This window comes from Rana temporaria, chromosome 5 (genome assembly GCF_905171775.1).
Source record: "Rana temporaria chromosome 5, aRanTem1.1, whole genome shotgun sequence".
In the NCBI taxonomy this organism is placed as follows: Eukaryota; Metazoa; Chordata; class Amphibia; order Anura; family Ranidae; genus Rana; species Rana temporaria.
The window spans coordinates 91442142-91461762 of NC_053493.1; positions in this window are offsets into that span (position 1 = coordinate 91442142).

Below are 19621 nucleotides of genomic sequence, written 5' to 3' on the forward strand. Positions count from 1 at the left end.
CTGAACTTGGCACATGCGCAGTTGATGGCAGGGATACCGATCTTCATGGGATACAGATCTCCATGCTACACCGGTATCACACCGCCCGAGTCCTCCTATAATACAGGGTTTGTTACGTGTTTTCCCTTTCAGTGTCGCCAACAGTGTGACAACTCTTCTTCCTGCTGTGATATGAGAGCGGCGTTGTCACCCTGCCACAGCTTAGTCTCAGCAGAGAGTGGAAGGGTTAATGTATTAGGGGGGCGCAAACAAACAATTGTCACCACTGTGCCATCAATTGTTGCCACTGTGGCGTGCCATCCAGTGGCGACAGGTGCTCAAAATTTTTGGGGGGGGGTGCAAACTAAAAAAAAATTGCAGCCTCACTGTGCCCATCAAATGCAGCCACTGTGCCATCAATTGTCACCACTGTGCCGTGCCATCAAACGCAGCCACTGTGCCATCAATTGTCACCACTGTGCCATGCCATTAAACGCAACCACTGTGCCATGCCATTAAACGCAACCACTGTGCCATGCCATTAAACGCAACCACTGTGCCATGCCATTAAACGCAACCACTGTGCCATGCCATTAAACGCAACCACTGTGCCATCAGTTGTCACCACTGTGCCATGCCATCAAACGCAGCCACTGTGCCATGCCATCAAACGCAGCCACTGTGCCATGCCATCAAACGCAGCCACTGTGCCATGCCATCAAACGCAGCCACTGTGCCATGCCATCAAACGCAACCACTGTGCCATGCCATCAAACGCAACCACTGTGCCATGCCATTAAACGCAACCACTGTGCCATGCCATTAAACGCAACCACTGTGCCATGCCATTAAACGCAACCACTGTGCCATCAATTGTCACCACTGTGCCATGCCATCAAACGCAGCCACTGTGCCATGCCATCAAATGCAGCCACTGTGCCATCAATTGTCACCACTGTGCCATGCCATCAAACGCAGCCACTGTGCCATCAATTGTCACCACTGTGCCATGCCATCAAACGCAGCCACTGTGCCATCAATTGTCACCACTGTGCCATGCCATCAAACGCAGCCACTGTGCCATCAATTGTCACCACTGTGCCATGCCATCAAACGCAGCCACTGTGCCATCAATTGTCACCACTGTGCCATGCCATCAAACGCAGCCACTGTGCCATCAATTGTCACCACTGTGCCATGCCATCAAATGCAGCCACTGTGCCATCAATTGTCACCACTGTGCCATGCCATCAAACGCAGCCACTGTGCCATGCCATCAAATGCAGCCACTGTGCCATCAATTGTCACCACTGTGCCATGCCATCAAACGCAGCCACTGTGCCATCAATTGTCACCACTGTGCCATGCCATCAAACGCAGCCACTGTGCCATCAATTGTCACCACTGTGCCATGCCATCAAACGCAGCCACTGTGCCATCAATTGTCACCACTGTGCCATGCCATCAAACGCAGCCACTGTGCCATCAATTGTCACCACTGTGCCATGCCATCAAACGCAGCCACTGTGCCATCAATTGTCACCACTGTGCCATGCCATCAAATGCAGCCACTGTGCCATCAATTGTCACCACTGTGCCATGCCATCAAACGCAGCCACTGTGCCATCAATTGTCACCACTGTGCCATGCCATCAAACGCAGCCACTGTGCCATCAATTGTCACCACTGTGCCATGCCATCAAACGCAGCCACTGTGCCATCAATTGTCACCACTGTGCCATGCCATCAAACGCAGCCACTGTGCCATCAATTGTCGCCACTGTGCCATGCCATCAAACGCAGCCACTGTGCCATGCCATCAAACGCAGCCACTGTGCCATGCCATCAAACGCAGCCACTGTGCCATGCCATCAAACGCAGCCACTGTGCCATGCCATCAAACGCAGCCACTGTGCCATGCCATCAAACGCAGCCACTGTGCCATGCCATCAAACGCAGCCACTGTGCCATGCCATCAAACGCAGCCACTGTGCCATGCCATCAAACGCAGCCACTGTGCCATGCCATCAAACGCAGCCACTGTGCCATGCCATCAAACGCAGCCACTGTGCCATGCCATCAAACGCAGCCACTGTGCCATGCCATCAAACGCAGCCACTGTGCCATGCCATCAAACGCAGCCACTGTGCCATGCCATCAAACGCAGCCACTGTGCCATGCCATCAAACGCAGCCACTGTGCCATGCCATCAAACGCAGCCACTGTGCCATGCCATCAAACGCAGCCACTGTGCCATCAATTGTCACCACTGTGCCATGCCATCAATTGTCACCACTGTGCCATCAATTGTCACCACTGTGCCATGCCATCAATTGTCACCACTGTGCCATGCCATCAAACACAGCCACTGTGCCCTTTAATTGTCGCCGCTGTGCCCTTTAATTGTCGCCGCTGTGCCCTTTAATTGTCGCCGCTGTGCCCTTTAATTGTCGCCGCTGTGCCCTTTAATTGTCGCCGCTGTGCCCTTTAATTGTCCCCGCTGTGCCCATCAAATGCAGCCACTGTGCCATCAATTGTCGCCACTGTGCCATGCCATCAAACGCAGCCACTGTGCCATGCCATCAAACGCAACCACTGTGCCATGCCATCAAACGCAACCACTGTGCCATGCCATCAAACGCAACCACTGTGCCATGCCATCAAACGCAACCACTGTGCCATGCCATCAAACGCAACCACTGTGCCATCAATTGTCACCACTGTGCCATGCCATCAAACGCAGCCACTGTGCCATGCCATCAAACGCAGCCACTGTGCCATCAATTGTCGCCACTGTGCCATGCCATCAAACGCAGCCACTGTGCCATCAATTGTCACCACTGTGCCATGCCATCAAACGCAGCCACTGTGCCATCAATTGTCACCACTGTGCCATGCCATCAAACGCAGCCACTGTGCCATCAATTGTCACCACTGTGCCATGCCATCAAACGCAGCCACTGTGCCAACAATTGTCACCACTGTGCCATGCGATCAAACGCAGCCACTGTGCCATGCCATCAAACGCAGCCACTGTGCCATGCCATCAAACGCAGCCACTGTGCCATGCCATCAAACGCAGCCACTGTGCCATGCCATCAAACGCAGCCACTGTGCCATGCCATCAAACGCAGCCACTGTGCCATGCCATCAAACGCAGCCACTGTGCCATGCCATCAAACGCAGCCACTGTGCCATGCCATCAAACGCAGCCACTGTGCCATGCCATCAAACGCAGCCACTGTGCCATCAATTGTCACCACTGTGCCATGCCATCAAACGCAGCCACTGTGCCATCAATTGTCACCACTGTGCCATGCCATCAAACGCAGCCACTGTGCCATCAATTGTCACCACTGTGCCATGCCATCAAACGCAGCCACTGTGCCATCAATTGTCACCACTGTGCCATGCCATCAAACGCAGCCACTGTGCCATCAATTGTCACCACTGTGCCATGCCATCAAACGCAGCCACTGTGCCAACAATTGTCACCACTGTGCCATGCCATCAAACGCAGCCACTGTGCCATGCCATCAAACGCAGCCACTGTGCCATGCCATCAAACGCAGCCACTGTGCCATGCCATCAAACGCAGCCACTGTGCCATGCCATCAAACGCAGCCACTGTGCCATGCCATCAAACGCAGCCACTGTGCCATCAATTGTCACCACTGTGCCATGCCATCAAACGCAGCTACTGTGCCATCAATTGTCACCACTGTGCCATCAATTGTCACCACTGTGCCATGCCATCAAACACAGCCGCTGTGCCCTTTAATTGTCGCCGCTGTGCCCTTTAATTGTCGCCGCTGTGCCCTTTAATTGTCGCCGCTGTGCCCTTTAATTGTCGCCGCTGTGCCCTTTAATTGTCGCCGCTGTGCCCTTTAATTGTCGCCACTGTGCCCTTTAATTGTCGCCACTGTGCCCATTGATGTCGCCGCTCTGCCCTGTAAAGTGCCCCTCCCCCCGCCTGACATTTACCTTTACTGGAGTCAGCCATCCACGTCCCTCGATGTCTTCTACCGCCCTCGATGACTGACAGGCGTCACAGCCAATCAGGTTACCAGTAGCCAGAACCGGCCAACCTGATTGGCTGAGACGTCTGTCAGTCTTATACAAGGAGCGCATCCCTAGTGCGTTCCTTGTATAAGCTTCCGGGACCCGAGGGCTGTACTCGGAAAAGCCTTTCAGAGCCGTTGGCTCTGACAGGCACTTCCATACAGCCAACCAGCTGCCGTTATTCAGATGGCCGGACATAAGCGCCGACCATCTGAATAGAACAGCGGCAGCGGCGATAATAACATAGATTCGTGCAATGCATGAATCTATGTTATTAGACTCAGTGGCGGTGAGAGCCAGAGGGGGCGGCGCTCTCTATGGACGAACCGCCACTGGTGCCATCAAACACAGCCACTGTGCCCATCAATTGTCGCCACTGTGGCATGCATTGTCACCACTGTGCCATGCCACCCGCAGCCACTGTGCCATGCCACCCGCAGCCACTGTGCCCATCAAATGCAACCACTGTGCCCATCAATTGAAAAAATAAATTAAATATAAAGGAACAGGGGAAAGGAATGCTATGGACAAGTTGGGACTTTATATGGAGTGCACAGTTGGGGGGAAAAACAGCCATCAATATAATTGTAAATATAAATATTTTAATTAGGTATAGGTAAACAGTAATTACATTAAATTCATAATGATTGGTAATATTATAGACCATTAAATATATAAAAAAAAGACAATATTTGATGATGTTTGTAAAATTCCCATAAATTAAATTCATCAACACATACATATATAGTATTGAGGTACAGATAACACATAGACATGACTACACATTTGGAAAAAGCCTCCAACCTCCCTGAGCGGCAAGGTAAAGTTTGAAAGAGATCCTAGGGTGATGGCATCTCAGTCTGGGTGGCACAGAGTTAAATTAGATGTCACATAAAATGATCAAGGATAAGTGGATGCAACCACGGCTTAACATTAGCTCTACACGTTTCGTGGTTTTGGTGTTGCCACTCGTCAGGAGCAGGCGCGTCAATTGTCACTACTGTGCCCATCAATTGTTGGCACTGTGCCCATCAATTGTTGGCACTGTGCCCATCAATTGTTGGCACTGTGCCCATCAATTGTTGGCACTGTTGCCATCAATTGGCACCACTGTGCCCTGTAAAATGCTGCATAGACACTTCCAAAGCCAACCAGCCGCCATTATTCAGATGGCTGGCACTCACCAGGGGGCCGGCCATCTGAATAGTGGGCGGCAGCAACAATACATGTATTCATGCAATGCATGAATCTATGTATTGTTGATCAGTGGCGGTGCAGGAGAGAGAAGGGGCAGCGGCTGTGCCTTCTATGGACGCACCGCCATTGTAATGTATTGTTATGGGGCTCCAATCCAGAGATTTTCTCTCATTTCCACCAGACCAGAGGTGAGGGGACTCAGCCACTGACAGACCTAGAGATACTTCTCTGTAGTAGATTAGGGGACCAGACAGTCCGATCTTTATATCTGTTCCTGGTGCAGATTTCCCCTCACTTCCTGTATAGTGACATTATTGTTAGCAGGAGGGGAAATCTCTCTAACAGACAGGCTCATTAATGCAATGTACCGGGATGAATGAGTGACATCATCCTGCACTGTCCAATCAGACAGCTGGAGATCGGTACCCAGCAGAATCCAGGGACAAGATGCCAACATTGGATGATTGGAGAATACCGGAGTATTCTTGACTTTAGTTCTGAAATATGTTTCTTTTTTTTTTTTTAATTGGCACAAGGGACTTTACTTACATTGAGGGAGACGTGTCCCATGTGCTGGTGACTGCACGCAGCAGCCAGCGGGAACGATTTTTCACGCAGCAGCCAGCGGGAACGATTTGCGCAGTGCAGAAGGACAGATTGAAAATCACATCAGTGGTAAATTCGCATTAAGCCCGGGTTCACACTGACTGCAGGAACGTAATTGTGCGAGTTCAGCTGACCTCCCACACTTTCATCGCATGTCAGTCCCGACTTCGGGGGCGATTTTAGAGACGTCTGTGCTCAGATGTCAATTTAAATCGCACCCTGAAATCGTCAAAATTAGTACACCGATTGGGATGCTGCCATTGCCACTGATTTGGCATGTCGAATCGCATCAATGTGAACCAGGCATCAGGCTCGGTTCACACTATTTTCAGTGCATCTTTGGAGTCTGACTTGGATAGGGCTCTGAAGTGACGTTGATGAGACTTTTACACTCTCTGGCACTGAAGCCGTCTCAAAGTCAGATCTAAGTAGTGAAGGTGTTCCGTCAGATCTGGTAACAGAAGTGACGTGCCATGGTGGCCATCTTGGTACACCCCGCACTTGTCCATAGTAAGCCAGCGGACATCTTGTTACACCCACCGGAGTCTTGCATTTCACACTTATTTATACCACTAAACTGAGCTTATATAGTGAAATACAGGATTTTTTAATCTGTCAGACTGTTGTGATATTGAGTTGTAAAAGCAGCCGTGTTCTGTTTGATTAGCAAACCTGTAAGATCAGCACGCTTGCCGCTGCTTTTCAGATTCAACATAAAAACAGTGTCACGTATTTCTAAATAATGTATTTTACTATATAAAGTCAGTTTACTGGTAAAAATAAGTGTGAAATGCAAGACTTCGGTGGGTGTAAAAAGATGCCCGCTTGCCGCCTTCTGACTGTAGGCTTACTGCAGAGGGGTGTGGCGTGTAGCAAGATGGCAGCGACAGATTGTCACGTTTGTTGCCAAATCTGACGGAACACAGGAACCTTTTCTGAAGTTGGAGTGACTTCAGTAGTGTCAATTGGAACGGCTCTCATAGAGATGCATGGCGTTTCACATGTCCTGCGACTTTGAGTCTGAAAGTCAGATCCTAAGTCTCAGGAGTGTGAACTAAGCCTAAAACCACAAAGGTATTTACACACAATCTCATCGCAGTGTGATTTCTACACGCATATTTATTATTATTATACAGGATTTATATAGCGCCAACAGTTTGCGCAGCGCTTTACATCAGGGAAGACAGTAAATTTTTATGAACCCAAGCTTAAGTAGAACTAAGCCTATCAGTTTAATCGTTTCAAAAACGGTTACATTCCTAACTGTCACATTTGCTTGTGCTTTTAACCAAATGGCTGGCATCATAACTGATCACATGTGCAGCACCATGGGCATTTCAGATCAGAGGCTAAGATGGCAGCTTCCTTGGCTAAAAAAGATAGGAGGGTTTAGTTCCAGGGGGGAGCAGAATGCAGCTTGACCGCATGCTTTTACCCCCCCCCCCCCCCTTACAAGCCCTAGGCCTCGTTCACACAAGCATACTACAGTTCACAACCATGTGAGGGCGGTGTTTGCCTGCAGTGGAATACACAGGTGTTCCATGCAAGGCTATGAATGCAGACAGTTGTGTCCATGCAGCCGCTGCACCTCAATTGACAATAATGGGACGTCCTGCACAGAGACATGTGGAGCAACTATGCAGCAAACACAGCCCTTGCATGTGTGTACATTGTATAAGGCCCCTTTCACACTTGTGCAATCTGAAAGTCGCACGATTTTTGACAACATTTTTTATTTATTTTTTTCAACGCGGCTTGAAGCAATGCCTGTGTAATCTTGAGGTCTATAGACCTCAAGTCGCATCAAAGCTGGACCAACATAGTGCAGGGACTACTTTGAAGTCGCACAGATATGAATGGTACTCATTGGAAATCATGGGGTACGACTTGTCATGTGATTTTGCAGTCTCAAGTCGCACAAGTGTGAAAGGGGCCTTACACCCATGTGACTGAAGCCTTGGAGAAACAGATACAGCAGTTGATAATGAATGCCCACGCAGGTGTGGTATCCCCAACAGTCTTATTTAGCAGAAAAATGTGTAACGCATGTAGCGGGTAAAGCAATTCTAAAGGATATATATATATAATTTTTTAATAACAAACATGTTATACTTACTTGCTGTGTGCAATGGTTTTTCACAGAGCAGCCCTGATCCTCTTCTGAGGTCCCCCACTGGTGCTCCTGGCTCCTCCTCCTCAGCGAATGCCCCTATAGGAAGCCACTTCATATAGGGACTCCCAAGCCCTGCTGCCTACATCTATAGACACAGACAGCGGGGCTCAGCCCTGCCCCCTGCTGCCTTGTCACAGGATTTTTATTAGCAGCTGCTGGAGCAGCTCCTGCTGCTATCAATCTGTCCAGTGAGGATGGAGAGAGCCACTGCTCTCATGCACATCGCTGGATCAGGTTTGGGTAGCTATAAGGGGGGGGGGGGGCCTGGAGGGAAGCAGTACAGAGAAGGGTTTTTTGGCTATGTAGAGACTGCTTTAACCACTTGAGCACCGGGCCATCGTCCAAATGACGGCTTCACGGTGACTCTGAATCTTCAACAGGACGTCTTTTGACGTCCTGTATTCTCCGGCCACTGGGGGGCGCGCGAGCGCGCCCTCGAGATGCCGATGCGCGTGCCTGGCGGTCGCGATGTCTGCCAGGTACCCGTGATCGGTAACGACAGAGCAGTGACGTGGAGCTCTGTGTGTAAACACAGAGCTCCACGTCCTGTCAGGGGACAGAGGAGACCGATCTGTGTCTGTCACCCCCCCTTCCCCCACAGTTAGAACACAATACAGGTATACATATTAACCCCTCCCTCACCCCCTAGTGTTAACCCCTTGAATGCCAGTCACATTTATACAGTAATTAGTGCATATTTATCGCATTAATCGCTGTATGAATGTGAATGGCGCCAAAAACGCGTCAAAAGTGTCCGATGTGTTCGCCGCAATATCACCGTGACAGTAAAAAAAATCGCAAATCGCCGCCAATACTAATAAAAAAATTTATAAAATAAAAATGTAATCTATCACCTATTTTGTAAACGCTATAACTTTTGCGCAAACCAATCAATATATGATCATTGCGATTTTTTTTTTTTTTTTTTTTTTTTTTTTTTTTACCAAAAGTATGTAGAAGAATACGTATCGGCCTAAACTAAGGGGAAAAAAACGTTTTTTAAAAAAAAATTGTGATATTTATTAAATAAAAAAGTAAAAAATATTGTTTTTTTTTTTTAAATTGTCACTCTTCTTTTGTTTATAGCGCAAAAAATAAATACCGCAGAGGTGATCAAATACCACCAAAAGAAAGCTCTATTTGTGGGAACAAAATGATAAAAAAAATTGTTTGGGTACAGTGTAGCACGACCGCGCAATTGTCATTCAAAGTGCGACAGTGCTGAAAGCTGAAGATTGGCTTGGGCAGGAAGGTGCGTAAGTGCCGGTATGGAAGTGGTTAAGGTAAAAAAAAACTTCAGTGTTTTTTACCACCTTAATAAGATGTAGCAACTGACCATTATATGACTTTCATCTTAAGTTGAGGTAGTGAAAGTAGAGATATGGGCTCAGAGATAGTGGACTTTGTGAAAACAGGGGAAAAAAGTGCATACATACATACATACATACATACATACATACATACATACATACATACATACATTTGACTAGAGGTCGACCAATATGGGTTTTTCTCTGGCTGATGGAGCCGATATTTAGAAATCAGGGCGGCCAATGGCCGATATATGATACCGATTTTTGTGGCCGATATTTAAGGCTGTTTTTTTTTTTTGGCAGGTGGCACTGGTTCGTGACACTGGCAGGTGTCACTGATTAGCAGGTGGCACTAATTGCCATTGGCAGGTTGCACTGGATGGCACTTATTGGCACTGGAAGATGGCAGTACAGATCCCCCCCCTCTCAGTTAGACACATCCCCCCCCCCCCTCAGTACAGACACCCCCCAGTAGTAAATACAGTAACCCCCCTCAGTGCAGACACCCCCCCAGTAGTACAGTAACCCCCCCCCCCCTCAGTGCATACACCCCCCCCCCCCAGTAGTAGACAGTAACCCCTTAGTGCAGACCCCCAGTCCCCCTTACAGACCTCAGACAGTGGTGTGTGTGTAACTCGAGCGCGGGCTCCTCCTCCTCTGTGGGTGTAAACAGAGAGGATGGCCGCCGCCGGGTGTACCAAGATGGCTGCGGTTCAGAGGCCGAAGCTACAGCCTTTCCTAATGCTATGGCGGCGGCAAGCCGCGGATCACATAGCACGCCGATCCGAAAGGGGTGACACGTTCGGATCACGGATAAACGGTGATCCGTTGCACCACTAGCGGGCAGGATAAATATCGGCCTAATTTGGATAAAAATCGGCCGATTTCTCCAAAATGGCCAAATATCTGCCGGACAATATTTTGGTCGACCTCTACATTTGACGATGGGTGAAAGTTATTTCAGGAGTAGTTGGGAAGAGGGCTGAGTGATTGTAAAGAAAGGAAGGGTTCATTGAAGGAGTCTTCTCCCCCGGAGGAACAGGTATGCTTATTTTTCATGTAAAGTTTGCTCAGACTGGGGTCAAATTTTATAGTAATTTTGGATAGAGTAGAGACTTGTTATAACCTCCTTTTTTTTTTCATTTGTGCCTCTTGTTGGAGATTTAAGCTCCGTTCACACTAGTGCGACTTGTCATGCGACGATTCGCAGCCCCTTGATTTCCAATGGCAGCCGTTCCGATCAATGCGACTATGAAAAGGTTCCTGCACTACTTTGATACTCTTTAGTGTCAGAGAGTGTAAAGTCGCCTCAAAGTTGCACTGGAAATCATGTGACTTTGGAGTCGCACTAGTGTGAATGGAGCCTTACTTGCCTGTCTTGTAGATGCAACAGGAAGTGAGAGAAATATCTTTAAAGTCAGTGAAAACCAGGGCTGCGGAGTCGAGGAGTCGGGGGAAATTTTGGGTACCTGGAGTCGGCAAACAATGCACCGACTCCAACTCCTACTAAATTTAGATTGGAATAAAAAAAAAAAAAAGCACGTTTAAATGTCCCGATTCACAAAAAGTTATAATTAATGACTTCTCTACTGTAAGAATAAAGACCAATGCATGCAGTGCCTCACGTAACCGCAAAACGAACACGTTAAGTGACCGTGAAGAAGCATGCTTTTCATGTGCTTCACTATATGGCACGCAACGCACAATTAGGAGCTGCAATACTTATACTTTCCATAGTGTTGTGTTCTGCTTTTACAGGGAACGCATGTTAGAGAACCAGTAAGTGTCCAAATAAAAAAATTCCAACAGGAGTTTTATAAAGCACTAAAAGAAGTTGAAAAGTATGATCACTCATCAAAACTTACTGTTGAAGAAGCCATCCTTGTTTATCCAGAGATCGTTAGTGATGTGGCCAGAATAGTTACTGCAATGCCACCCACCCAAGTCAGTGTCGAAAGATTATTTTCAGCCCTAAAAATAATAAAGTCTGACTTAAGAGCCTCTATGAAAGAGGATCTGGCAGAGGCAATTCTCTTCCTTAGAACTCTACATGAAAAGGTAACCCATACTGTACCTGGCCTCGCTGCAAAGACCCTCTTAACACATCCCCTTATGTACAACCACTATAGATATTAACTAGACTGACAAAATGTTGGGAAAAAAATGGCCGTTGTACGGCCCCCTTTATTAGAATAAAATAATTTAACAATAACCAAAAAACCACAAAGTAAAGCATCTTATTATGGCTGCCGATCCCTGGAGGCACTAACTAGCAAACTATTTTCCCTTATATCTGCTTAACCACTACCTGGTCCCTGCCGCATTGCACCGACTCGGGGACGACCACCTTCAGCAGATATATACCATTCCTTTGCCAGTTAATCCACATAACTGGTATTCACCGGGGACCCATACCTGAGATGTGTCCCCACCCATTAAATTCCATAACCTTTTTTACCATGCCTCCAAAGACCCAACCACCTCCCACGTGACCGTACCAAAATTAAAACAAAATCAAATCAATAAAAAGAAAGATCACAAAAACAGGGGCACCCCATACTCAAACCAAACCAGACTCTGAATAATGTAGGGCGGGAATTTTTCTCCTCCTTGTGTGCCGACCTAACGCTGTGCAGCGCGCCGTAACTCCCCCACTGCCCCTCCTACAAATATGAATTGGCCAATCCCCTGCCTGCCACCTTCCCGCCGGAAGGTTAACCCTTTCTAGCCCAGGCTGCTGGGCACCTTTTCGTGCCGCCCTGCGCCTATGTCTTTTTTTTTTTTTTTTTTTTCTTGCTCCGGGCTTCCTTTGAATTGATTTGCATTTGCTAAGCCTATAACTACATTTCAAGATTCATATAAACCATTTCTAGGTTTTACAGATTTTGTTTTTGGTTCATTATAGATAAGCTTTGTTTTTGTTATAAAACAACCAAATAATGTGGTTTGTATTTTTTAACTGGTAAAGATCCTGTTCCTGATGTTTATGCCTGCTGCTACTATCCAGCCACTTGATTGTTTTCATTGTGTTTGTCTTTTGCTTAAACTGTGCAATACAGTAGACTGTTGACTTCCCAGCCAGTAGTCCTGTGGTAGGTTGCGTTTCTTTCCCTCAAGGAATGTATAAAATACATTTGCATATTAATACAGAGGAGTCGGAAGTACATAAAACCGAGGAGTCGGAACATTTATCTACTGACTCCACAGCCCTGCTCTCCAGAGCGGCGCACTGATGGGGGAGATGTGGACATTACAGTGGGGGAGATGTGGTTGACTTTACAGTGGGGACTATATATGGTGGTGATCCGAAAAATGATCCGATCCGTGACTCTAATCTGAGGAACGATCTGAACCGTGAGTTTTTTGATCCGTTGCAACCCTTATAAGTTGTGCCTGTTTATTTGCAGTCTTCTATTTTCTACATTTGTTAAACGTGCAGAATTTATAAAGCTTGTCTGAACTGTCAGGAAAAAATGGGGTGGAGAGCAGAAATGACACTCTGCAGAGCTCAGTGAGGAGAGATCTAAGAGTTCCCCCGCACACAGGAACAGAGCCGAGCCTGTCAATCTGCTGGAGATCCCTTCCCTGTCACCTTCTTTCCCTTGGTGTTGGGAAAATGTGTCCATGCTGATAACAGAAGAATAAGGCGGCTGACAGAAATGACACTTAAAGTAGAATTATAGGCAAAACTTTTCTTTTCATTTTGGATAGAGTAAGGAAGGGTTATAACCCCTGGCAGATTTTTTTTTTTCTGCCATTTGTGTCCCATTGCGAAGATTTCCCTTCACTTCCTGTCTCATAGTCAAACAGGAAGTGAGGGGATATCCCTGCAAATTAAGGGAATTTCCTAGGGGACCCCCAGGTCACCACAACTAGTGTCTCCATTGGAAGATTTCCCCTCTATTACTTTTCTGGGGCCAACCCAAAGTTTGGGATTTTCTTTTACTTTCACATTCAATGGTATTGGTAAACAGGACAAATAGAGAGAGACTGCAATAAAAACCTGACAGGGGTCTAATCTCTCTCCACTCTATCCAGAGCTTTTTGCCTTTTAGTTATATTTTAATGCTCCTAATTGAGACATGTACACACTATAGAAGGATATGCTTTGTTCATATTTCATTTATGGGATTTACAGCCACTTTTAAGTGTAACTTCACTCTCCCAATCAATATTGACTTTTTTTTTGTAATACTTATGCCGCTAGCATTCGTAAATGGATAGAAAACTGTTATATTTATATATTTGAACCTTCTTTCCTGGTTTCTTACCTAGGCAAATGATGTCATAAATCCCAGGAGGGGAGGAGGGGTATTCTCAGCTAAGTACACTTTCCTGAATGCATGAGCTAAGGGCAGATGGATTCAAGGAAGTAAATGTTACATGAATCATCTGCCCTTACTGAAGATGGCCATGGCCAGAAATGCTAGAGGTGTGTTATACAAAGTGATTTATCAACAAAATAAAAATGAATGAAATGGCGTTTGTGGTTTGTGGTGCTCAGATGCAATAGAGATCCACTTTAATAAAGAGGACACAGTTTATTGGCTCCTGATTCCTGTTCATTATATGGACCTTGTGGTAAGGTGACCATATTTTTTAAATGAAATCCAGGGAAATTTTTTTTTTTACTAGTAATAGCGACAATCAGCGACTCATAGTAGGACTGCGATATTGCGGTGGACAAATCGGACACGATTTACACTTTCTGGGAACCAGTGACACTAAATCAGTGATCAGTGCTAAGATATGCACTGTCACTGTACTGATCACACTGGCTGGGAAGGGGGATAACATCTAGGGCAATCAAAGGGTTAAATGTGTGCCTAACAAGTGTTTTCTCACTGTGGGGAGATGCTTTTACTAAGGGAAGGCATAGATCCCTGTACCTGCTTTGCTGGAACACAGGATAAATGTCTTCCATACTGACAGAACGGCAATCTGCCTTGTTTACATAGGCAGAACAAGGCAGACCACAGTTCTATCTTTGAACATAACAATCAGCAGGTACCGGTGTATATAGAGTCCGTCTGAGCTGCTGATTGGCTCCCATACCCAGAAATGCAGCATTACATATATACGTGATCCTGCGCAGCGTGGCCGTCCTGTAGTAGTAAATCTGCTATCAGGCGATCAGCAACTGGTTAACATCATCAGCATTATGATAACTCACAGGCAGCAGACACTCTATCATGCCTCTGGCTGGCTTTGTCACTTAACATGGCTGCTGGGTGCTGATACATAGGACCAATAAGTTACCAAAATCAGCACCCAGCAGACATGTTATGTGACACACTGTGACAGAGCCACGATAGAGTGCCTGCGAGTTATGATACCATCCATGATGCCAGAGAGACAGACACAGTGCAATGTAGTCTATTCGCAGACACCCAAAAAGCACTCCTGTGTTGAAGCCTTTAAGGTGCTGGCAGCCCCACGATCGGATCCACTTCCCCTCTGTTCCTGCTGCTGGACACCGTCAGCTGAGCCCAGCTGCCTCTCTCTGCCCATCACTGCCGCCGCCCCCTGCCCGCCTCACAGCGTCTCTAGTCTTACTCTCCGGGCCCTAGCTACTACTGAGTGGGAAGCAGAGGAAGATCACTCCACCAGGGAAAGCAAGGAGATAAAACAGGCACGCGGTCCCTCCGCTCTGATCAGCGTATGATCATGAGAAAGGGGCACAGATAATGGAAAAAATACACCCCCCTAAGCTAGTAGGTGCGGTGGAGCAGGGGTGTGTAATTCCGAATATTTTTTTTTTTTGTTTAATTCTTCACTATCTGTCTTTGAATTTTCCCCAGCCCCTGTTCAAATCCAACCAGGGGTCAGACTTGATCCGGGGACAGTGTCCTCAATCTGGGGACTGTCCCCTGAAACCGGGGATGTCTGGTCACCCTACCTTGTGGGCTCTTCACAACTGTTTTGGGTCCTTCTATAGAATTGAATGTTTTTCCCACAAAGTACATTTTATCTGGTCAGCCATGTATTTTTAGTGATTTGTACCATATACCCACAACCACACGGGATGGCCACCTGTCTATGCCCACACAGTTGAGTGTGCGGAGAATTTCTCTTGCGTATTTTCTTTTTTATAGATGGCCACGTTTTCATTTTTGCAACGAGGCGACAGGGATACTAGGGCTCTTTCACACGGAGCGGATCCACTCCGTTAGCACGTTTGACTCAGCGGGGATTCCTCCGAAAAATCTCCGCTGAGCTGTCGGCGGACAGGGCGGTCCCCGCACACAGTGCAGAGACCGCCCTGTCTCTCCTCCGCTCTCCCCTGTGGGGAATCGGATGAATACGGACCGTATGTCCGTATTCATCCGATCCGTTTCGCCGGACGGAAGAAAAATAGGGTTTTCTTCCGTCCGCAATCTTTGTGGACGCGGACGTTAGCGGATGCATCATCCGCTAACCACTGCAATCCCATAGGGATACATTACAAGTCCGTAAACGGACTTGTAATAAACGGACCGTTTGTCCGTACGTGTGAAAGGGCCCTTAGTGTTAGGGGATGCTTCATGTTTCTTGGGCACACTGTTTATATTGGGGACTGTGACGATCTCCCTTGTTTTGGGCTCTGAACTCTACCTGTACTATGGAGTTGGTAACCCAAGGATGCGCTTGTATATGGTTTTGTAATTCTGTGTGGCTATGGAGGAACTCTGTGCATACAAATCCTAGTTTTGGTCACAGGCACAGGTTTAATATATTATATTTTTCTCTTTTTTTAAAGCTGGTTCCAGAACAAGGACAGACAATCAGTCAGACAAGGATGTACGCCTCATGTGAGTAACTTGACTGTTTATTCTCTCTGTTGGTGCGCATGTATTTTTTTATTTTTGCTAATGACTGCAGCAGGGTGACCTGATGATGATGATCTACTTAGTAAAGTGACACTAAACGATTTCCTTATACTCCAAAAACGGTTCAAACACATCCACTACTTAATAGCCTTGTACTGGTTTTCATGAAATCGTTTCTTACTGTGTTTTTCTGCCTCCTTGTAAAGCCCTCTGAGATCCCAAACCTTTCCTTTTGCCTCTCCCTTCCATTTGTTTGGAACATTCATACAGTGGTACCATGGAGAACAAGCGTAGTCACCCCAGGAAATCCGATTACAGCACCAAAAAAAAAAGTGTTGCCCTAAAATGGCACTTGACCTTAAAGGGAAGTTCAGCTTCTTCTCCAACCCCCCCCCCCCCCCCACTTTAACTTTTGGCACTTTATTTTTTGGGGGGTTTTCTGGTTTTTACAGGTACCTGCTCCCCCACGTCCGGCTGCCCACAGTTAGTATGCCAGTGATGGGGAATGAGGCCAGGTGAGAGCATCACTCGATCCTGGGACAGGTGAGTGTCCTATTATTAAGTCAGTAGCTACAGTTTTTGTAGCTGCTGACTTTGAATTTTTCCAAAAATTACTGAAAACTGCTTTAATGATGAATAGGTGGAAGTAGCCTCAGATGGGCCCTGCCATATTTTTGATCACCTGCAGACTACAACCAGTACTGTTTCATTTTTTTTCACAAGAAAACTGAGTGTAGTAATTTAGAAGCTGATTAATTTTTTTTTTAAAGGTAAAAGAAGCTGATTAATTGCTGTTAATTATGGTGTTTTACACATATTTTTTTACTAGCTTATTAACCACTTGAAGACCCAGGCATATTCTGACACTTTTTGTTTTTTTAGAAAGCTACTTGGAACCTCCAAACAAAAATATAATATATGTGTGTGTGTGTATATATGTATTTTTTTTAGCACAGGCCCTAGAGAATAAATTGGTATTGTGCACACTCGTGGAATAGCAACAAATTACAATACTTTAAAATCTCCCCTTACGTCACCTGTAAAAGCAATCTGGCTAATTAGCCGCTAGGATTGGTTTTACTTGTTAGAGCATTACTGGCTCTAAAAAACAATTCCGGGGTTATGCCTGACAGCTGATTAAACTTTTATATACCGGTATATATTTTTTAACAGTCTGTGGAGGGGTTAAAAAAAATTCTGTGTGATTTCCCATCTTTTCTTTTTTATATATATATATGTGTGTGTGTGTGTGTGTGTGTGTGTGTGTGTGTGTGTGTAAATATATATATATATATATATATATATATATATATATATATATATATATATATATATATATATATATATATATATATATATATATATATATATACACATATATACCGATACTTTTTTTAAATGTGTCCCCAAATGCAGCCATGGCCGTCCCCCACATTCCAGCCATGCTGTCCCCCATACCTTGATGCCGCCGTTAATCAGCGTGCGGGGAACAGCTTTCGTTTGAATTGCTGTATCCCCGCCGCGTATAGACACTCCCCCTTTGCGCGGGATTGGACGGATGATCTGTCCAATCCTCAAATTTTACACTAACATTTTACAAGTGGAAAATGAGGGCTGACGAGGAGCTGGGCTCCCTGGCAGCGGGGAAGCGGACGGGGTTGATGGCCCCTGGGGAAGAGAGCATGGAGGAAGAGAAGAGCCGTGGGATCGCAGAGCGCATATAGACCGTTGTAACCGCTTACATTACAATTGCCTCCGTTCTGCTTGCCGACACACACAGCCCTGCCTCCTGACCCCGCGCCTGTGATAGACAGAACGTGGGTCCAATGCTGGGATGCGTTCTGTCTATGACAGGCGTGGTGTTAGGAGGAGGTGGGAATGTGTATGACAATAAAACCATGTCTGCTTTAGCTAAAACAAGATAAAACCTTAAACTTTAACCACTTACTGTCCGCACTATAGCAGTTTTACTGCTACAGGGGGGAGGGGGGCAGCTTTGTATGTATGTATGTATATGTGTGTGTATATATATATATATATCTCTCTATATATATATATATATATATATATATATATATATATATGCGCACGCACAGCGCTGCCCCCCTGTAGCAATAAAACTGCTATAGTGCGAACAGGAAGTGGTTAAAGTTGAAGGTTTTATCTTCTTTCAGCTAAAGCAGACATGGGTTTTAAGCCTGTGGACAGGGTTTTGTTTATATTATATAAATATTATAGTGTGTGTGTGTGTGTGTGTGTATATGTGATCCAAAACTTCCAGGTGGGGGGGCACGCATGTGCATGGCCAGTGGGTCGCTTGCACTGTCATTACACACAGCAGAAGCCGGTTCGCAGGTGCCAGGTACTTGATGTCCCCCTGGAACCTGACGATCATCGGGCAGAGAGACAGAACTGCGAACTGTCTATGTAAACAAGGCGGATCGCCGTTCTGACAGCAGGGAATAAATTTCATCTCTTCCCCTAGTAAAAGAACATCACACAGTATAGTAAACCACAGGTTAGGCACACAATAAACCCTTTGGTTGGCCTTGATGTTAACCCCTTACCAGCCAGTGTTATTGGAAAAGTGACTGTATATTTTATATTTATTTAATTTTCCTTTATGACCTTTCCTTTTTTTTTTTTTTTTTTTCTAATAATGGGCTTGTTTGATTCACATGATCACTTTAGATTGAGCTGTGATCAGGACATTTTTAGTGATGGTCTAGAGACCTAAATCTTGTAGCAGTGGCACCGTATGTCCTTTAAAGCGGGAGTTCACCCAAAAATCAATTTTCTGCAGTTAGATCCAGCATACTGCTGACATCTGCAGTATGCTGGTCGTCTTCTTTTTTTTTTTTTTTGGTACTTAACGTTTTAGCAGTATTTCTTCTATGGCTCCGAGCGGGGATTACTTCCTGGTACAGGCGTTCCTGAAGACAAGCAAGTTGATTGACAGCCTTCGATAGCGCGTCACGGCTTCCGAAAATACACACGAGTGACACTCGGCAATTTACGGCGCCTGCGCAGTCAGCTCTACACGGCAGGCACAGGCACCGTAAACAGCCAAGTGTCACCTCGGCTGTTTTCGAAAGCCGTGACGCGCTATCGAAGGAGTCAATCAACTTGCTTGCCTTCGGGAACGCCGGTTCCCCGCAGGATTCCCCGCTCGGAGCCATAGAAGAAATACTGCTAAAACGATAAGTACCAAAAAAAAAAAAAAAAGACCAGCATACTGCAGATGTCAGCAGTATGCTGGATCTAACTGCAGAAAGTTGATTTTTGGGTGAACTCCCGCTTTAACTGTCGGGGTTGAAGGAAGGATTAGATTAATAATGGGTAACGTAATCACTCTGGCCATTTTTCTTCATGCAGTGAGGACATTGCGTCAACTCAACATACAGGACAACAGGTATTCCTTTACTATATAATGCTTGAGTTTTTTATTTTTTTACGATAGAAGAAACTGTTTTCTCATAAAG